The 20,364-nt window shown below is 43.9% G+C and overlaps 1 protein-coding gene and 1 non-coding gene across 2 annotated transcripts in view; both read right to left on the bottom strand.

Annotated features, from left to right (window-relative positions):
* Positions 1-20,364, bottom strand: part of SGPP2 (sphingosine-1-phosphate phosphatase 2) — a 102,596-nt gene that overhangs the window by 78,606 nt on the left and 3,626 nt on the right. The window lies entirely within an intron of this gene.
* LOC119935738 lies at positions 10,788-10,925 on the bottom strand. Its single transcript, XR_005453426.1, has one exon. It is a non-coding gene; the product is annotated as a small nucleolar RNA SNORA7 (small nucleolar RNA).

The raw sequence follows: 20,364 nt of genomic DNA, 5'->3' as shown, positions 1-20,364 counted from the left end.
TGCCCAGATATATTCAGTTCAGGTTTTATCTTCAGGGGGTTGCCATTTGGCCATTGTTTGACATTTTTAAAGGTTGTTAATCCCAAACAAAAACTAAATAAAAAGGGAATTCTTTTGAAGTAAAAGGTGCAGTAGATTAAACAGAGGATTAAGAGATAATCATATTTCAAGTCATCACCCCCAGGCACTAAAGTTGATCTCAGTGTAAGGGTCCCTTGAATTATAGGGCTTGGTATAAATATTTTGAATTTCTTCTTTTCTTTTAGACTCAAATCAACCATAGTACTTAAAGGTAACTTCAAGTATGACTATATTATCCATCCTTCGTTTACAAAGATGATGCTACTGACATTGAAATCCACCCACTAGGGTTTTTTACAGTATTTTTTTTTGCCCACATGACGTGCCCAACACTGTTCTAAGTGCTGGGATAGGTACAAGATAATTAGGTTAGGCGCAGTCCCTGTCCGGCATGGTGCTCACAGTCTAAGTAGGAGGGAGAAGAGGGGAGAACAATTTTCCCATTGAGGAAACTGAGGCACAGAGAAGTTAGGTGACATGCCCAGGTTCACGAAGCAGACACATGACAGGGGCAGGACTAGAACCCAGGTCTTTCAGACTCCCAAGCCTGTGCGCTATCCATTAGGCCACGCTGCTTCTCGTCCTTAGTGAAGCAGGGTGTGGTGGGCAGTGTAGCTGCGGCAGAAGGACCGGGGCTACGTCAGAAGTGATTCGCGGGGCGTCAGGAATGAGGCGACGTCACGGTGGGACAGGCCTCACTCCAATCAATCATATTTATTGAGCACTTACTCCTCACTCTCGTCTTCAAGGCTGTCCATCACCTCGCCCCCACTCCAACCTCACCTCCCTTCTCTCCTTCTCCAGCCCAGCCAGCACCCTCCGCTCCCCTGCCGTTAACCTCCTCACTGGGCCTCCTTCTCGTCTGTCCTGCCATCGACCCTCGGCCCATGTCCTCCCCCTGGCCTGGAATGCCCTTATTCATTCAATCGCATTTATTGAGCACTTACTGTGTACAGAGCACTGTACTAAGCGCTTGGGAAGTACAAGTTGGCAACATATAGAGACGGTCCGTACCCAACAGCGGGCTCACAGTCTAGAAGGGGGAGACAGACAACAAAACAAAACATATTAACAAAATAAAATAAATAGAATAAATATGCATAAGTAAAATAGAGTAATAGATATGTACAAACATATATACATATATACAGGTGCTGTAGGGAGGGGAAGGAGGTAAGGTGAGGGGGAGAGGGAGGATGGGGAGAGGAAGGAGGGTCACTCCCCTCCTTCCCAAATCTGCAAGACCACAAGTCTTCCAATCTTTAAAGCCCTTCTAAAACCCACCTCTTTCAGGAAGGCTTCCCTGGATCTCTAGTCATGTCAAACAACCACCCTTAGCACTAGTATAACCCTCCACACATCTGCCAAGCTAGCTCTCTTCCTCCCTTCAAAGCCCTACTGAGAGCTCACCTCCTCCAGGAGGCCTTCCCACACTGAGCCCCCTTTTTTCCTCTCCTACTCCCCATCCCCCCCGCCCTACCTCCTTCCCCTCCCCACTGCACCTGTATATATGTTTGTACAGATTTATTGCTCTATTTATTTTACTTGTACATATTTACTATTCTATTTATTTTATTGATGATGTGTATATAGCTATAATTCTATTTATTCTGATGGTACTGACACCTGTCTCCTTGTTTTGTTTTGTTGTCTGTCTCCCCCTTCTAGACTGTGAGCTCGTTGTTGGGTAGGGACCGTCTTTATATGTTCCCAACTTGTACTTCCCAAGCGCTTAGTACAGCGCTCTGCACACAGTAAGCGCTCAATAAATACGATTGAATGAATGAATGAATGAATGCAGGACATTGTACTAAGAGCTGGGAAGAGTACAATGCAATGGTGATAGACCCTTTCTCTGCCCACAATGAAAATTCACACAATGGCATTGGTTTAACACTTACTACGTGCCAAGCACTGTTCTAAGCACTGGAGAAGATAATAATAATAAGCACTGGGGAAGATAATAATAATAATAATAATAATTTCTGCAAAGGCAGAAATTATTTCTATTTCTAGGACTCTCTCAATGGAGCCGCTGGTCTCTGGCCTAACAGAATAATGCCATCTGGAGTAGGGAGGGTGCATCATTTTTCATTGTCCCCCTCTCCATCCCCCTCATCTTACCTCCTTCCCTTCCCCACAGCACCTGTATATATGTATATATGTTTGTACATATTTATTACTCTATTTTTTATTTTACTTGTACATATCTGTTCTATTTATTTTATTTTGTTAGTATGTTTGGTTTTGTTCTCTGTCTCCCCCTTTTAGACTGTGAGCCCACTGTTGGGTAGGGACTGTCTCTATATGTTGCCAACTTGTACTTCCCAAGCGCTTAGTACAGTGCTCTGCACACAGTAAGCGCTCAATAAATACGATTGACTGATTGATTGATTTTTCCACATCTCAGAGCTGGCAGTAATAATAATGATAATAGTGGTATTTGTTAAGCATTTACTATGTGCCAGACACTGTACTAAGCGCTGGGGTGGATACAAGCAAATCGGGTTGGACACAGTCCCTGTCCCATGTGGAGCTCTCAGTCTCAATTCCCATTTTACAGATGAGGTAACTGAGGCACAGAGAAGTGAAGTGACTTGCCCAAAGTCATGCAGCAGACAAGTGGAGGAGCAGGGATTAGAACCCATGACCTTCTGACGCCCAGACTGTGCTCTATCCACTATGCAAATTTCTGAAGCCATGTCCACTATGCAAGCATGTGGTACGGCCAAATGGACGGCGTGCCTCCGACAATCCAGCCCATATCGTGTACCGGGAAACATAGCTTCTTCCCGCTGATGGTGGCACATTTGCACTTCATGGAGCCTCTCTCTGTTTTCAAGATGACTTGGTGCGTGGTCAGTTGCTAATGGCAAAGCATCCACCCAAGGAGAACGCTCCTCTCCTGATAATAATAATGATGGTATTTGTTAAGCGCTTACTATGTGCAAAGCACTGTTCTAAGCGCTTTGGGGGGGAATACAAGGTGATCAGGTTGTCCCACGTAGGGCTCACAGTCTTAGTCCCCATTTTCCAGATGAGGTAACCAAGGCACAGAGAAGTGAAGTGACTTGCCCAAAGTCACACAGCTAACAAATGGTGGAGCCAGGATTAGAACCCATGACCTCTGACTCCCAAGCCCATGCTCTTTCCACTGAGCCACGCTGCTTCCAGACTGATCTGCCCTTTTTTCTTCCGTTCTAAGCAGTGTGGCCTAGTAGAAAGATCACGGGTCTGGGAATCAGAGGACCTGGCTTCTAATTCGGACTCTGCCACATGTCTGTTGCGTGATCTTGGGCAAGTCACTTCACTTCTCTGTGCCTTGGTTACCTCATCTGGAAAATGGGGATTAAGACTCTGAGCCCCATGTGGGACAACCTGATTACCTTGTATCTCCCCCAGTGCTAAGAACAGTGCTTGGCACATAGTAAGTGTTAGACAAATGCCATTATTATTATTACTACTATTATTATTATCTTCCCCAGTGCTTAGAATAGTGCTTGGCACATAGTGTTAAACAAATGCCATTATTATTATTACTATTATTATTATTATCTTCCCCAGTGCTTAGAACAGTGCTTTGCACATAGTAAGTGCTTAACAAATACTGCAATTATTATTATTACATTTTTTGAAGCTGTTTCCCCTGTGTCGATAACCATTTTTCTGCCCTTTCTGCATGTGCTTGCCCCTTGCAGTTGACCATAATCATCCATTCTCCTTATGTCTGGACTCTAAGCTTGTTGTGGGCAGGTAACATGTCTGCCAATTCCATTGTATTGTATTCTCCCAAGCGCTTAGTACAGGGCACTGCACACAGTAAGTGTTCAAACACCATCAATTGATTGAATGGTGGATGGATTTCCCAATCACCCAGCAAAGAGAAAAGGTGGGCCTCAGTACTGATAACCTGAACCTTCCAGGACCTTGGTGTCATTAACACCATTCTCCTCAAAAACCTCCAGTGGCTACCAATCAATCTGCGCATCAGGCAGAAACTCCTCACCCTGGGCTTCAAGGCTGTCCATCCCCTCGCCCCCTCCTACCTCCCCTCCCTTCTCTCCTGCTCCAGCCCAGCCTGCACCCTCCACTCCTCCACCGCTGATCTCCTCACTGTACCTCGCTCTCGCCTGTCCCGCCATCGACCCCCAGCCCACGTCATCCCCCGGGCCTGGAATGCCCTCCCTCTGCCCAACCACCAAGCTAGCTCTCTTCCTCCCTTCAAGGCCCTGCTGAGAGCTCACCTCCTCCAGGAGGCCTTCCCAGACTGAGCCCCTTCCTTCCTCTCCCCCTCGTCCCCCTCTTCATCCCCCCCACCTTACCTCCTTCCCTTCCCCACAGCACCTGTATATATGTATATATGTTTGTACATATTTATTACTCTATGTATTTATTTATTTATTTATTTTATTTGTACATATCTATTCTATTTATTTTATTTTGTTAGTATGTTTGGTTTTGTTCTCTGTCTCCCCCTTTTAGACTGTGAGCCCACTGTTGGGTAGGGACTGTCTCTATATGTTGCCAATTTGTACTTCCCAAGCGCTTAGTACAGTGCTCTGCACATAGTAAGCGCTCAATAAATACGATTGATGATGATGATGATTAACCAGAGAAACAGCGTGGCTCAGTGGAAAAGAGCCCGGGCTTTGGAGTCGGAGGTTATGGGTTCAAATCCTGCCTCGGCCAATTGTCAGCTGAGTGAATTTGGGCAAGTCACTTCACTTCTCTGGGCCTCAGTTGCCTCATCTGTAAAATGGGGATGAAGACTGTGAGCCCCCCATGGGACAACCTGATCACCTTGTAACCTCCCCAGCGCTTAGAACAGTGCTTTGCACAAAGTAAGCGCTTAATAAATGCCATTATTATTATTATTACTTCACCCTGCCAGTGAGGCAGACAGTGGCTCAAAGATGAGGTTGAAGCAACCCAGCCCCACACTTCATTCCTCTAATGCCAACCTTCTCACTCTACCTCCATCTCTTCAATCTTGCCCCCAATCTCCTGTGCACATCCTGCAATGCCCTCCATCTTCATCTCCAACAATGACTCTCCCCCTCTTCAAAGTCTTATTGAAAGCATGTCTCCTCCAAGAGCCCTTCCCTAAGCCCTCCTTTCCTTTTCTTCCACTCACTTCTGCATCACCCTTTGTTCCCTGAATTCATCCTCTCTCCCAGCCCCAGTGCACTTACGATCATATGTGTAATTTTATTTATTTCTATTAATGTTTGTCTCCCCCTCTAGACTGTAAGCTCATTGTGGGCAAGGAATATGTCTGTTACATTATTATACCGTACTCTCCCCAGTGCTTAATACAGTGCTCTGCACACAGTAAGCAATCCATAAATATAATTGGCTGATTGACTCACCACAGCTTTATAGATTTCGACTTGGCAAAAATCTTCTAATTGTTTCTCATTTTCCACTGTCCTGACTCCATCTCCTCATTTATTCTGTACCCTGGCTCAGAGTACCAAAGACAGAGAGATCATGGTTCTTCCCAACATTCAAAGCCCTCCTAGAAGCCCATCTTCAACAAGCTTTCTCCCACTGACTGAGCAACAGCCATGTAAATACCTATGCCGTGAAAGGACTTCTTAACTTATTTATACCCACCCAACACTCTCAGCTAACTATATCCATTCATATGTACATTTGATGACTTATTTTGACTACTCTTGTAAATATTTTGATGTCTGTCTCCCCACTAGCGTTCAAGCTTCTTGTGGACAGAGATGGAGACAACGCTTTATTCGGTACTCTCAAGGGTCTAGTACAGGCCTTAGTTCATTCATTCTTTCATTCATTCAATCGTATTTATTGAGTGCTTACTGTGTGCAGAGCACTGTACTAAGCGCTTGGGAAGTACAAGTTGGCAACATATGGAGACGGTCCCTACCCAACAACAGGCTCACAGTTCCAAGTGTGTACTCAAATACTACTACTATTACATCACGCCTTATGGTTGCCAAACGTCACCACTTTGTTTCTGTTTTCTACTTCTTTATTCATTACTTTACTTGTACATATTTACTATTCTATTTATTTTATTAATGATGTGCATACAGCTATAATTCTATTTATTCTGATGGTATTGACACCTGCCTACATGTTTTGTGTTGTTGTCTGTCTCCCCCTTCTAGACTGTGAGCCCGTTGCGGGGTAGGAACCGTCTCTATATGTTGCCGACTTGTACTTCCCAAGCGCTTAGTACAGTGCTCTGCACACAGTAAGCGCTCAATAAATACGATTGAATTAATTAATTAATTACTGGATAGCATATTATCATCAACTAAGTGCTTAGTACGGTGCTCACCGCAGAGTCAGGGGTCAAAAAATATGATTGATTGATTGGTCAGCTGCGGCAGCTTTTATGGAGCATCGATCATGCAACTTCCTTCACCCCCACATCGCAGTTCTCGGGGGTCTTCGTCTTCTACCAGACCACCACAGTGCCTCCTCAGGAAGGCCCCTTTCTCCCCCGAGTCCTCCTCATATCACCGATGAACAGCCAACCCAATCTGGCCTGCACCATCCTGGCAGGGCAGAGAAAAGCAGATGTAGCCTAGCACTGTCTCCACAAACCTTCGGGAACGCTGACGGCTACTGATTAAGCACTCGATCACCTTGCCCCCTCCTACCTCACCGTACTTTTCTCCTACTACAACCTTGTCTACATGCTTTGCTCCTCTAATGCTCACCTTCTCACTGTACCTCAATCCCGTCTATCTCACAACCAACCTCTTGCCCACATCCTGCCTCTTTCCTGAAACACCCTCCCTCCTCATATCCGACAATGACTCCCCCCACCTTCAAAGCCTTATTGAAGGCACATCTTCTCCAAGAGGCCTTCCCTGACTAAACGCTCATTTCCTTTTCTCCCACTACCTTCTGTGTTACCCTGATTTGCTCCCTTTGTTCACACCCCGCCCCAGACCCCACAGCACTTCTGTATATATCCTTAATTCATTTATATTAACATATGCCTCCCCCTCTAGACTGAAAGCTCGTTGTGGACAGGGAATGTGTCTGTTATATTGTTGAGAAGCAGCATGGCGTAGTGCATAGACTACAGGCCTGGGAATTAGAAGGTCATGGGTTCTAATCGTGGCTCTGCCACTTGTCTGCTGTGTGACCTTGGGCAAGTTGCTTCAATTCTCTGGGCCTCAGTTACCTCATCTGTAAAATGGGGATTGAGATTGTGAGCCCCACGTGGGAAAGGGACTGTGTCCAAACTGATTTTCTCGTGTCTACCCCAGCACATAGTACAGTGCCCTGTACATAATAAGTGCTTAACAAAATTTTTAAGTGCTTAGTATAGTGCTCTGAACACAGTAAGCGCTCAATAAATGATTGAATGAATGAATGAATATGTCGTACTCGCCCAAGTAAGCACTCAATAAATTGATTGTGTCTACCCCAGCACTTAGTACATAATAAGTGCTTAACAAATTTTTAAAGTGCTTAGTACAGTGCTTTGAACACAGTAAGCGCTCAATAAATATGATTGAATGAATGAATATGTCATACTTGCCCAAGTAAGCACTCAATAAATTGATTGATTAATTGGAAAGCTGTTCCTGACTGCCCCAAAGACTTTGGTTGAAGAAGCTTACAGTCCATTAGGGTAGGGAGGGTTTCCTGGGGGGTTTGTATTTTGCATTTTTTTGCTATTTGTTAAGTGCTTACTATGTGCCAGGCACTATACTCTTTGCTGGGGTAGGTACAATTTAATCAGGCCAGACACCATCTCAGCAGCATGGCTCAGTGGAAAGAGCATGGGATTGGGAGTCAGAGGTCATGGGATTGAATCCGGGGTCTGCCACGTGTCAGCTGTGTGACCTTGGGCAAGCCACTTAACTTCTCTGTGCCTCAGTTACCTAACCTGTAAAATGGGGATTAAGACCGTGAGCCCCAAGTGGGACAACCTGATCACCTTGTTTCCCCTCCAGAGCTTAGAATAGTGCTTTGCACATCATAAGCGCTTAACAAATACCACCATTATTATTAATCTCCATCTTACAGATGAGGTAACAGGCACGGAGAAGTGATGTGACTTTCCCAAATGTCACACAGTAGACAAGTGGGAGAGCTGGGATTAGAACCCAGGTCCTTTTGACTCAATCAATAAATCAGTCAGTCGCAGTTGAGGTCTTCCAGTGTGCAGAGCATTGTATTAAGCACTTGGGAGAGTGCAATATAACAGAATTGGAAGAAACACTCCCTGCCCACAACAAGCTTATAATCTCCCAGGCTTATGTTCTATCCACTAGGCCACGCTGCTTCTCCTTGGAAGCATACAGTTACCCTAGCTTCTAGATCCTTCCAGGTCAAGAAGCAATGTGACCAAGTGAATCGAGTACAGACCGAGGACAAAGGAGGACCTGAGATCTAATCCCAGCTCCTCCACTTGTCTGCTGTGTGACCTTGGGCAAGTCATTCCACTTCCCTGTGCTTCAGTTACCTCATCTGTAAAATGGAGATTTTACATTTTTACATTTAGAAAATCTCCTCCTCCCCATCCCCCCCACCCTACCTCCTTCCCCTCCCCACAGCACCTGTATATATGTTTGTACAGATTTATCACTCTATTTATTTTACTTGTACATATTTACTATTCTATTTATTTTGTTAATGATGTGCACTTAGCTTTATTTCTATTTGTTCTGACGACTTGACACCTGTCTACATGTTTTGTTTTGTTGTCTGTCTCCCCCTTCTAGACTGTGAGCCCATTGTGGGGGAGGGACCAACTCTACATGTTGCCAACTTGTACTTCCCAAGCTCTTAGTACAGTGCTCTGCACACAGTAAGCGCTCAATAAATATGATCGAATAAGATTAAGACGGTGAGCCCCATGAGGGACAGGGACGGTGTCCAACCTGATTACCTTCTATTTGTCCCAGAGCCTGAACGATGCCTGGCACATAGTAAGTGCTTACAAAAACTACTGCAAAAAAAAAAAAAGGTCAAGCAGAGCAAAGGTAAAGTATAGGTTGAACAGGACTGTAGCTCTCCCACCGCTCACTCTGATCCGACACTGATGAGGAAGGGTCAGACTGCTTTGCCCATCCAAGGTCCAACTGTTTGATGACCTTCTCAGAGCAACCCAATTCACTTAGCAATTGCAAGAGCCCAGATCCGTTGATGGGGATCAGATGTTTTTATATGGTCTATACCGATAGTACAGACATCTTTGTGCGGCTACCAGAACACTTTCCGCATCCGTTGTGCTGCACAGGTCACGTCTGCTCGGCTGTCGTTTGGTCTGAAGCCACATGTGATGACATTATGTAGCTACCTTCTGAAGCAGGCAGATGGTAGACTCAGCCTACGTCTGACAAAACAGGGCTCTGGTTCAACAACCTGCCCACCCAAAACCAAAGGTTTCACCGAAACCCACATTTTAACCTACAAGCACGGGGAATTTCCTTTGCTCCTGCATCTGTGTCAAGCACTTAAAACAGTGCCGAGAGCTTAGAACCGTGCTCTGCACATAGTAAGTGTTCAAAAAATATCACTGATTGATTGATTGATTGATCTGGCTAACAATATCTTGCAAGCTAAGTCATCTTTCTTTCAATTTCAAGGGTCCATCAAAAACCAAGAAACGAATGAAATAAAGTAGGAGAGGTAAACATAGGGAGTGGGAATAGGGGAACAACAGCTGAATGGCACTTAGATTTTCCTCTTCACGGTAATGGACAGAAATTTCCTGACAAAAATGATTATTCATGTTCACATAGCAAGTACATAGGCCTTTCACACATTCATCACTTTAAGCCTGTGTCTGGTTTTGAAATCCAAACCTCTTAAGGTAATTTGGTAATAAAATACACTGTCATCTCTTGATTATCTATGGTAGTGGAAGACAGGCATGGCATGAATTATTATAACAATGGACAATCCAAAAATTTCATATTACCCATTAATTTTCAACTACCTCCCCTTCCAAACCCATCTCTATGGATACGAAATATATAGCGCTTAGTAGAGTGCTCTGCACACAGTAAGCACTCAATAAATACTATTGATTGATTGATTCATTGTCTTATGCTGTTGTCGTATATATATATATATATATATATATATACCTACATACAGATAGATATAATATGTATCTATCTATACACATTTATATATATATATATACAGATAGATATATATATATACCTACATACAGATAGATATAATATGTATCTATCTATACACATTTATATATATATATATATATATATATACAGATAGATATAATACGTATCTATCTATCTATACATATATATATATATATATGTGTGTGTGTGTGTGTGTGTGTGTGTATCTCAGATTTGGTGGGGGTTGAGTTAAACCCTTCTCTTTTACCTTCAGCTCACCTGATATGGTCTTTGTCTTTGTTATGTTGCCAATTTGTACTTCCCAAGCACTTAGTAGAGTGCTCTGCACACAGTAAGCACTCAATAAATACTATTGATTGATTGATTGATTGTCTTATGCTGTTGAGTCGTCTCAGACCCGCAGTCACTCCATGGACACATCTCTCCCAGAGGGCCCTACCTCCATCTGCAATAGTTCTGGTAGTGTACCCATAGTGTTTTCTTGGTAAAAATATGGAAGTGGCTTACCATTGCCTCCTTCTTCACAGTAGTTTTGAGTCTTCGCCCTTGACTCTCTCCCACGCCGGGGCTGCCCAGCACATGTGAGTTTTGACTTGTAGCAGATGGCCTTCCACTCGCTAGCCACTGCCCCAGCTAGAAATGGAATGGGTAGGCCTCTGCTTGAGTCTCCTTCCCGTAGTCAAGACTGGTAGAGTACTGGAAACTCTCCAGGTGCCATCCTGAAGGGGCCTGATTTGGTAGGGCTGCTAATAAAATCAAGCAGCCAGAAGGAGGTGGTATCAAGGGCTAGCCATCTCTCAAGTGATAGAAGTAATGGTATTTACTCCAAGTGGGGAGAGAAAATAAAAACAACAACCTGTGTCTGCCGATTCTTTTGTACTGTACATTCCCAAGTGCTTAGCTCAGTGCTCTGCACACAGTACACGCTCAATAAACACCAATGATGGATTTAAAGAGGACGTCCTGCTTGGGCTGTAAACCCCATGTGGGACAGGGACTGTGTGACACCTGATTATCTTGTATCTGCCCCAGCACTTAGTACAGTGCTTGTCACTCAGCACCTAAGAAATTCCAAAACTATTGAAACTGGCAAATCAAAATATAAAATCAAGTTAAGAAACATTTGCCTCCATTGATGGGGTGACAAGCTAAAGAAGTAAAGGAATATAATAATAATAACATAAATTATTAATATTATTATTATGAATTATTATTATTATTAGAGAAGCAGCGTGGCTCAGTGGCAAGAGCCCAGGCTTGGGAGTCAGAGGTCATGGGTTCAAATCCTGGCTCCGCTGCTTGTCAGCTGTGTGAGTTTGGGCAAATCACTTCACTTCTCTGAGCCTCAGTTACCTTATCTGTAAAATGGGGATTAAGACTCTGAACCTCCCGTGGGACAACCTGATCACCTTGTAACTTCCCCAGTGCTTAGAACAGTGCTTTGCATATAGTAAGCACTTAATAGATGCCATTATTATTATTGTTATTAATATTATGCTTTTGACCCCCAGGGCTGTGCTCTATCCACTATTCCATGCTGCTTCTCTGAATATCCTGGCCAGCACAAAATTAAAATTTTTTATTCAGCACTTAAAAAAGCTTTTGGCTCCATACATACGCCTGGGGCAGACAGACTGAATTTTGGACAAAGAGGGAATCCTACCCAGAGAGGACACTCTAAGGAAAGCCAGACAATGTCTTTCACCATCAAGCAAAGAGGCCCACCAAAGCCTAAAACATCGGGGAGAATCTGGAGCTACTATCAGAGCCCCTACTGCTGAGGAAGTGGCCTCCACAGTCAAAACCAACTTCAGTAACCGATTGAAGCAGCGTGGTCTAGTAGATAGAGCACAGACCTGGGTTCTAATCCCGGCTCTGCCACTTGTCTTCTGTGTGACTTTGGGCAAGAGACTTCTCTGGGCCTCAGTTTCCTCATCTGTGAAATGGGGATTAAGACTGTGAGCCCTACCTGGAACGTGGACCGTGCCCAACTTGATTAGCTTTTATCTACCTCAGTGTTTAATACAGTGCCTGGCACATATATACACTTAAATACCATTAAAAAAAAGTAACCAACACCAGTATGGGGCTTAATAAATGCTACTGAGTTTTGCTACTGAGCTTTGCGGATCTCTATTACTTGACAGATAACAATTGGCATATTTTTGTTTGTCAAAACCCTACACATGCACCCTTATTCACTCAGTTGTTTGCCCTAAAGATGGGGATAACCTGAATAGATCCTTGGGCTGCTTTGGGAAAATTTACTGCCCAATCAGTTCTGGGGCATTTCCTCCCTCCCCGGTCCCTCAGAATTTTTCCTACTGATTAAAGCTCCATCCCACTAAATGTGCTACATCGAAACCTCAAAAGAATTAAAAAATCTACTCACCCACCTTGACACCCTCCTCCTTTTCCAACCTTGACCCTCTTCCTACCCATTTTTAAAGTTGTCAGTATCCAACACAGTTTTTACATAATAATAATGGTATTTATTAAGTGCTTACTATGTGCAAAGCACTGTTCTAAGTGCTGGGGAGGTTACAAGGTGATCAGGTTGTCCCACAGGGGACTCACAGTTTTAATCCCCATTTTACAGATGAGGTAACTGAGGCCCAGAGAAGTTAAGTGACTTGTCCAAAGTCACACAGCTGACAATTGGTGGGGCTGGGATTTGAACCCATGACCTCTGACTCCAAAGCTCATACTCTTTCCATAGAGCCACGCTGCTCCTCTACATGACATTGGAATGCTGAAAACTTCTGAAAATAAACCCTACTAGTCATCTTCTAAGTTATTTTCTTTATGATGATACCGTGCTAGTGAAGGAGGTAAAAGGTAAAAGGCACTACTTCCCTTCAAGGCCCTACTGAGAGTTCACCTCCTCCAGGAAGCCTTCCCAGACTGAACCCCCTCCTTCCTCTCCCCCTCCTCTCCCTCTCCATCCCCCCCGCCTTACCTCCTTCCCCTCCCCACAGCACCTGTATATATGCACATATGTTTGTATGTATTTATTACTCTATTTATTTTATTTGTACATATTTATTCTATTTATTTTATTTTGTTAATATGTTTTGTTTTGTTCTCTGTCTCCCCCCTTCTAGACTGTGAACCCACTGTTGGGTAGGGACCATCTCTATATATGTTGCCAACTTGTACTTCCCAAGCGCTTAGTACAGTGCTTTGCACACAGTAAGTGCTCAATAAATACGATTGAATGAATGAATGAATGAAAGTAGCGGAAGGGAGCGAGGACTTGCTTTTGACCTAAAGGAGAAAGAAACCTGAAGGAAACAAAAGTATTGAAAGCACTCCAGAAAGGTTAACAGTAGTAGTTACAGTATTTATTAAGCACTTCTAGAGTGTAAATTAATTATGGGCAGGGAATCTGTCTTACCAATTATGTGGTATTGCACTCTCCCAGGCGCTTAGTCAGTGCTCTGATTACTGTATCAGCCTTGATGATCGTATCAGCCTCCTTGCTGACCTCCCTGCCTCCTGTCTCTCCCCACACAAGTCTATACTCCACTCTGCTGCCTGGATTATTTTCCTTCAAAATCACTCGGACCATGCTTCCCCACCCTTCAGAAACTCCACCTCTGCCTCGAATAAAAACTCCTTACCATTGGCTTTAAAGCACTCAATCACCTTGCCCCCTCCTACCTCACTCTCCTACTACAACCCAGCCTGCATGCTTCATTCCTCTAATACTAACCTTCTCACTGTACCTCAATCTCATCTATCTCGCCACTAATCTCTTGCCCTCTTCCCTCCTCTGGCCTGGAACACCCTCCCTCCTCATATCAGACAGATAACTGCTCTCCCCAACTTCAAAGCCTAATTGAAGGCACATCTTCTCCAAGAAGCCTTCCCTGGTTGAGCCTCCTCTCCTCTTCTCCCATTTCTTTCTGTCACCCCGACTTGCTCTCTTCATGCATCCTCCCTCCCACCCTGACATATACGTTTATATCTGTTATTTGTTTATTATGTATATTAATGTCTGTCTCCCCCTCTAGACTGTGAGCTTCTTGAGGACAGGGAATGTTTCCATTATTGTATTATACTCTCCCAAGTGCTTTGCACAGTGCTTTGCACACAATAAGCCCTCAATATATACAACTGAATGAATGCTCTGCACACAGTAAGCACTCAATAAATACCACTGATTAGGCACTTACTGTATGCAGAGGGCTGTACTAAGTGCTGGGGAAGAGTAAACAGATGGGAATTAGACAAGGAAGGGCTCTAAATTGGAAAGGAACACCTATTGGTACAGGTTAGGGAAGGATATACAAGTAGCAATGTCACAGAGACAGAGAGAAATATGAAACTGAAGAAAGATGTGCGAGCACCACAGATAGAGATCTGAGAAGATGGCAACTGAAACCAAATAAGCAGATGAACTCTTCAAGTCTAGTGTGAGAGAAGCAGAATGCCCTAAATAGAGTCTTAGGGATAGCATCGTTTCTTCTAGCATTTTCTGGTTCCTAATTTACAGGGCTGTGCACTAAGTAATGAAGATTCCTAAAAGCATGGCATCCAGCACATTATTTGAAATCAAAGTTATAGTATTATTATAATTATTATTAAATCATAAATATTAAAATTTCATCTTTCTTCCTAATTCTTCCTCCATCAACTTTCAGCAAAATAGATGGGGAATTTTTTTGTCTTACTATGGAATTATGACAGGAATGAGTTTTACAGATATAGATTGTGTCCAGAAACTTGTATTTAAAATTTTATACTTAGAAAATTCATTGCAACTTTTCCCTTAACATTAAGAGACATAAAATCAGACAGGTTTGGCATCTTTGGAGAGATTTAAAGACAGAAAGAATAACTGTGGTATTTGTTAAGTGCTTACTATATGCCAGGCACTATGCTAAGCACTGGAATGAACACAAGCAAATTGGGTTGGATGCAATCCCTGCCCTATATGGGGCTGACAGTCTTAATCCCGATTTTACAGATGAGGCAACCGAGGCCCAGAGAAGTGAGGTGATTTTCCCAAGGCCACCCAGCAGACAAGTAGCAGAGCGGGGATTAGAACCCATGACCTTCCGACCCCCAGGCCCGTGCTCTATCCAATATGCCATGCTGCTTCTCCTTATCAAGAGGGCAATTTGATAGAGGTAAATTCAAGTCTCTAGACTGTAAACTTGTTGTCAGCAGGGGAGGTATCTGCCAATTCTGTTGAACTGTACTCTCCAGAGAGCTTAGTCTTGTGCTCTGCACATAGTAAGAATTTAATAAATACCATTGATGATGACGAAGGCAGTGACTTGAGGGATCAACGATCATAAATGCAAAATGGGAAGAGATTTTAAAGCAGAAAATATTTGAGGGCAGAGTCATTGTGAGCTATAGGGCCTGATAGAACAGTGGAGAGCAGGGGAGAAGGAATTTATGCCCGGTGCATTTCTAGGACAACATGTCCAGAATACCATCTATCCTGGAATCAAGGTCCTGGACTAAGTGATCTCTAAAAGACGCTTCCAGATCTAAGTCAAACCCTGGATTTTTCCTCCCTGTCTCAGAACGATCATCCGATTGCAGAAGAAAGACCCATTTGATGTGGTCGTTATATAAATCTGGAAGCGTTGCCCATCCTAATCTCTCTTCCTGGGGCTCTACTTAGGCTTAATAATCAATCAATCTGATTTATTGAGCGCTTACTGTGTGCAGAGCACTGTACTAAGCGCTTGGGAAGTACAAGTTGGCAACATATAGAGACAGTCCCTACCCAACAGTGAGCTCACAGTCTAAAAGGGGGAGACAGAGAACATGGCCAAACATACTAACAAAATAAAATAAATAGAATAGATATATACCAGTAAAATAAATAAATAAATAAATAAATAGAGTAATAAATATGTACAAACATATATACATATATACAGGTGCTGTGGGGAAGGGAAGGAGGTAAGATGGGGGGATGGAGAGCGGGACGAGGCGGAGAGGAAGGAAGAGGCTCAGTCTGGGAGCTTTAATAGCTTGTGCTCTGGAATCAGAAGTGTTATTTCAACTGCTCATTGCATACATCGTTTTCCACCATCCCAGTGAAACTCCCCCCCTCCATGGCATACTCTCTCCTCCTCCCTCCCTCCCTCTCGAGACACTCAACATCACATATTCCCCTTGGCTGAGCATATGCTCCTTGAGGCACTCAGAGTGCTCTTACAAAGCTCAGAAAAGCCCAGGTCAGGTTACCAACACAGCCCAAGGGATTTTCCAGGATCAGTCTTGCTGACAGCACCGAAGGTTAAAACCCCACTTGCAACTATAAATATTTGCCCTTAACACTGAAAGCTTGTCTTTGAAAGACTCACAAAGAAAGGTTTTCTCACTGGGAAAACCAGGGTGGGAAAGCGGGACCACTATTCTCCACACAAAGGAGGAAGGGAAGCAGCGTGGCCTAGTGGAAAAAGCGTGGCCCTGAGCATCAGAGGACCGAGGTTCTAATCCTCACTCCGCCAATTGTTTGCTGTGTGAACTTGGACGAGTCACCAAATTTCTCTGTACCTCAGTTTCAAAGTAAAATGGGGATTAAATCCTACTCCCTCCTACTTGGGCTGTGGGACAGGGACTGTGTCCAACCTGATTAACTTGTATCTGCCCCAGCGCTTAGAACAGGGTCTGGCACCTAGGAAGCACTTAACAAATACCATAAAAAATAGGGTTGTAGCCTCCACCTCTGCCAACATGCTGCCTCTGAGCACCTCCTGCCTCACACAGACCTGCATCTCCTTTTCTGGAGTCACCCAGACTGAGTCCCTTCCTTCCTCTCCCCCTCACCCCCCTCTCCATCCCCCCCCATCTTACCTCCTTCCCTTCCCCACGGCAACTGTATATATGTATATATGTTTGTACATATTTATTACTCTATTTATTTATTTATTTATTTATTTATTTTACTTGTACATATCTATTCTATTTATTTTGTTTTGTTGGTATGTTTGGTTTTGTTCTCTGTCTCCCCCTTTTAGACTGTGAGCCCACTGTTGGGTAGGGACTGTCTCTATGTGTTGCCAATTTGTATTTCCCAAGCGCTTAGTACAGTGCTCTGCACATAGTAAGCGCTCAATAAATACGATTGATGATGATGATGATGATGATCAAAATCTCAAGGGATTGGCGAGGCCTTCAGTCCTACATCCATTCTCGGCCTGACTGGTCCCCAGAGGGTTCATTAGGACCTCAATGAGGAGGGCGGCTTGACCCTCCCTACATTCTGCAGTTTCAGCAGTGGCTGAGAGGTGCTCCCAGTAAGATCACTGTGGGAAGGGAATGTGTCTGTTGTATTGTCATATTGTATTCATTCATTCATTCAATGGTATTTATTGAGCGCTTATGGTGTGCAGAGCACTGTTCTGGGCACTTGGAAAGTACAATACAGGAATAAAGAGAGACAATTCCTGCTCATAACGGGCTCACAGTCTGGTGGGGGGAGACAGACATCAATACAAATAAAGGCATCAATATAAATAAACAGAACTACAGATATATACATATATACATAAGTGTTGTGGGGAGGGGAGAAGGGGGAAGAGCAAAGGGAGCGAGTCATGGTGACGCAGAAGGGAGGGGGAGCTGAGGAAGAGTGGAGCTTAGTGTGGGAAGGCCTCTTGGAGGAGGTGAGCCTTCAGAAGGGGTTTGAAGGGCAGGGTGGAGTCATTGTCTGGAGGATTTGAGGAGGGAAGACATTCCAGGCTAGAGGTAGGATGTGGGCCAGGAGTCAGCGGTAAGACAGGTGAGATCGAGGCACAGTGAGAAGGTTAGCACTAGAGGAGCGTAGTGTGTGGGTTGGAATGTAGAAGGAGAGTAGGGAGGTGAGATACGAGGGGACAAGGTGATGGAGAGCTTTAAAGCCAATAGTGAGGAGTTTTTGTTTGATGCAGAGATGAATAGGCAACCACGGGAGATTTTTGAGGAGGGGGTTGACATGCCCTGAATGTTTCTGTAGAAAGATAATCCAGGCAGCAGAGTGAAATACAGACTGAAGTGGGGAGAGGCAGGAGGTTGGGAGGTCAGAAAGGAGGCTGATGCAGTAATCCAGTAGGGATAGAATGAGTGATTGTACCTATGTGGTAGTGGTTTGGATGGAGAGGAAAGGGCAGAACTTGGCGATGTTGTGAAGGTGAGACTGACAGGATTTGATAACAGACTGGATATGTGGGTTGAATGAGAGAGTGGAGTTAAGGATGACACCAAGGTTACGGGCTTGTGAGATGGGAAGCATGGTTGTGCCGTCTATAGTGACAAGAAAGTTCGGGAAAGGACAGGGTTTGGGAGGGAAGATAAGGAGCTCTGTCTTGGGCATGTTGAGTTTGAGGTGGCAGGAGGACATACAAGTAGAGGTGTCCTGAAGGCAGGAGGAGATGTGAGCCTGGAGGCGGGGGGAGCGACATTTAGTACAGAGTTATGCCGATACAGTAAGCACTCAATAAATACAATTGACTGACTGAAAGAAAATGGACGCACCAGATTTTGGTTGTGAAAATATGAAAACCAACTTCACAGGCTTCGAGGGAAGGTTACAAGCAAGGTCCTCCATTTCAGGAAATGGAACAAGGCAATGAAATAACAGACAAACCCACATTACTTGATAATATGCCGTCAGTTTCCCCATGGCCTATATTTTGGCCGTGTGTTTGGGATAGAGAGCTGTTAGGAAACTGAGGAAAGTGCTAAGTCATTCAAGGCACGTGTATTGACATGGGAGTTTTCCTTAACATGGAATTCCCCGAGAACAGAGGTTGGCACATTCTCAATGAATCCCATGTAATCCACCACTCCCATTACAGGAGATTGATTGTACCAATGCTACATGAAGTACTTAAGATGAGACTTCTGGTGATAATAATGACAATAATAATAATATTTGTTAAACACTTAGTATGTCTCAAGCACTGTTTAAGTGCTGGGGGAGATACAAGATAATTAGGGCAGACACAGTCCCTGTCCCACAGAGTGTTCTCAGTCTAAGTAGGAATAACAAGTAACTGAACCCTCATTTTACAGGTGAGGTAACAATCGTATTTATTGAGAGCTTACTGTGTGCACAGCACTGCACTAAGCACTTGGGTGAGGACGATGCAGAATAGGCACCGAGAAGTGAACTGACTTGCCCAAGATCACATAGCAGGCATGTGATAGAAGCAGGATTAGAACCCAGGTCCTGTGACCTGATCAGACCCTGATGGAGAGATTGCATCCATGTGTCAACGGGAGCATCTGAAAATTGGGCAGGGAATGTCACTGTTTATTGTTGAATTGTACTTCCCTTAGTGCTTAGTAGAGTGCTCTGCACACAGTAAGCGCTCAAGAAATACCATCAAAGGAATGAATGAATGAAATCCTACCTTTTGTGATTGGAGGCTCCCAGGGCAGGACCCATTTCTCATCTCTTGGAATGGAGATGCTCCCCATTGGATGGCGGCAAGATTGGCTTCCCTTTCTTGGAAGCCACATCCTGATTTCCCAGGGAGAGTTTGGGGTAGGTGGTACCCCCTGAGGTGCTATTTCTCCTGCTTTGATAGTCTCTGGGGTGGCCAAAATGGAACTGCAAGGAAAGCAGTGATTCCCTTATACTGAAAATCTCTGAATATAATGATCCAGCTGCCCCGATGAAACTAGCTAAAATGAGACTACTTGCATTACAAAAGGTATGTGTGTTGTGGTCACAAATTTGCCTAATTTTGCACATCCTTGCAAAATGCACAGAAATTCCTACCACAACTACTGCCTCTTGAAACCTCCAGAAACTTTTTATTCCCTGCTCCCTTTCTGAGACCTCGCTAGAAAGTCTTGCTTGGGGTGAGCCAAATTGCAAACACAATTTGCAATTTGTGTTTGCAATTTGCAAAATTTGCAAAAAATTTGCAATTTGCAAAAAAATTTATTCACACTGACCAAATAATTACTTTGAACATACTCCTTTTTCTTGAGTGCATTTCCTTCTTTTCTCCATGCTAAGTTACAATAATAATAATAATAATAATAATGACATTTATTAAGCACTTACTATGTACAAAGCACTGTTCTAAGCGCTGGGGAGGTTACAAGGTGATCAGGTTGTTGCACAGGGGGCTCACAGTCTTCATCTCCATTTTGCAGATGAGGTAACTGAGGCACAGATAAGTTAAGTGACTTGCCCAAAGTCACA

This window comes from Tachyglossus aculeatus, chromosome 1 (genome assembly GCF_015852505.1).
Source record: "Tachyglossus aculeatus isolate mTacAcu1 chromosome 1, mTacAcu1.pri, whole genome shotgun sequence".
NCBI classification, from domain to species: Eukaryota; Metazoa; Chordata; class Mammalia; order Monotremata; family Tachyglossidae; genus Tachyglossus; species Tachyglossus aculeatus.
This window is presented reverse-complemented; position numbering and strand designations above follow the sequence as displayed.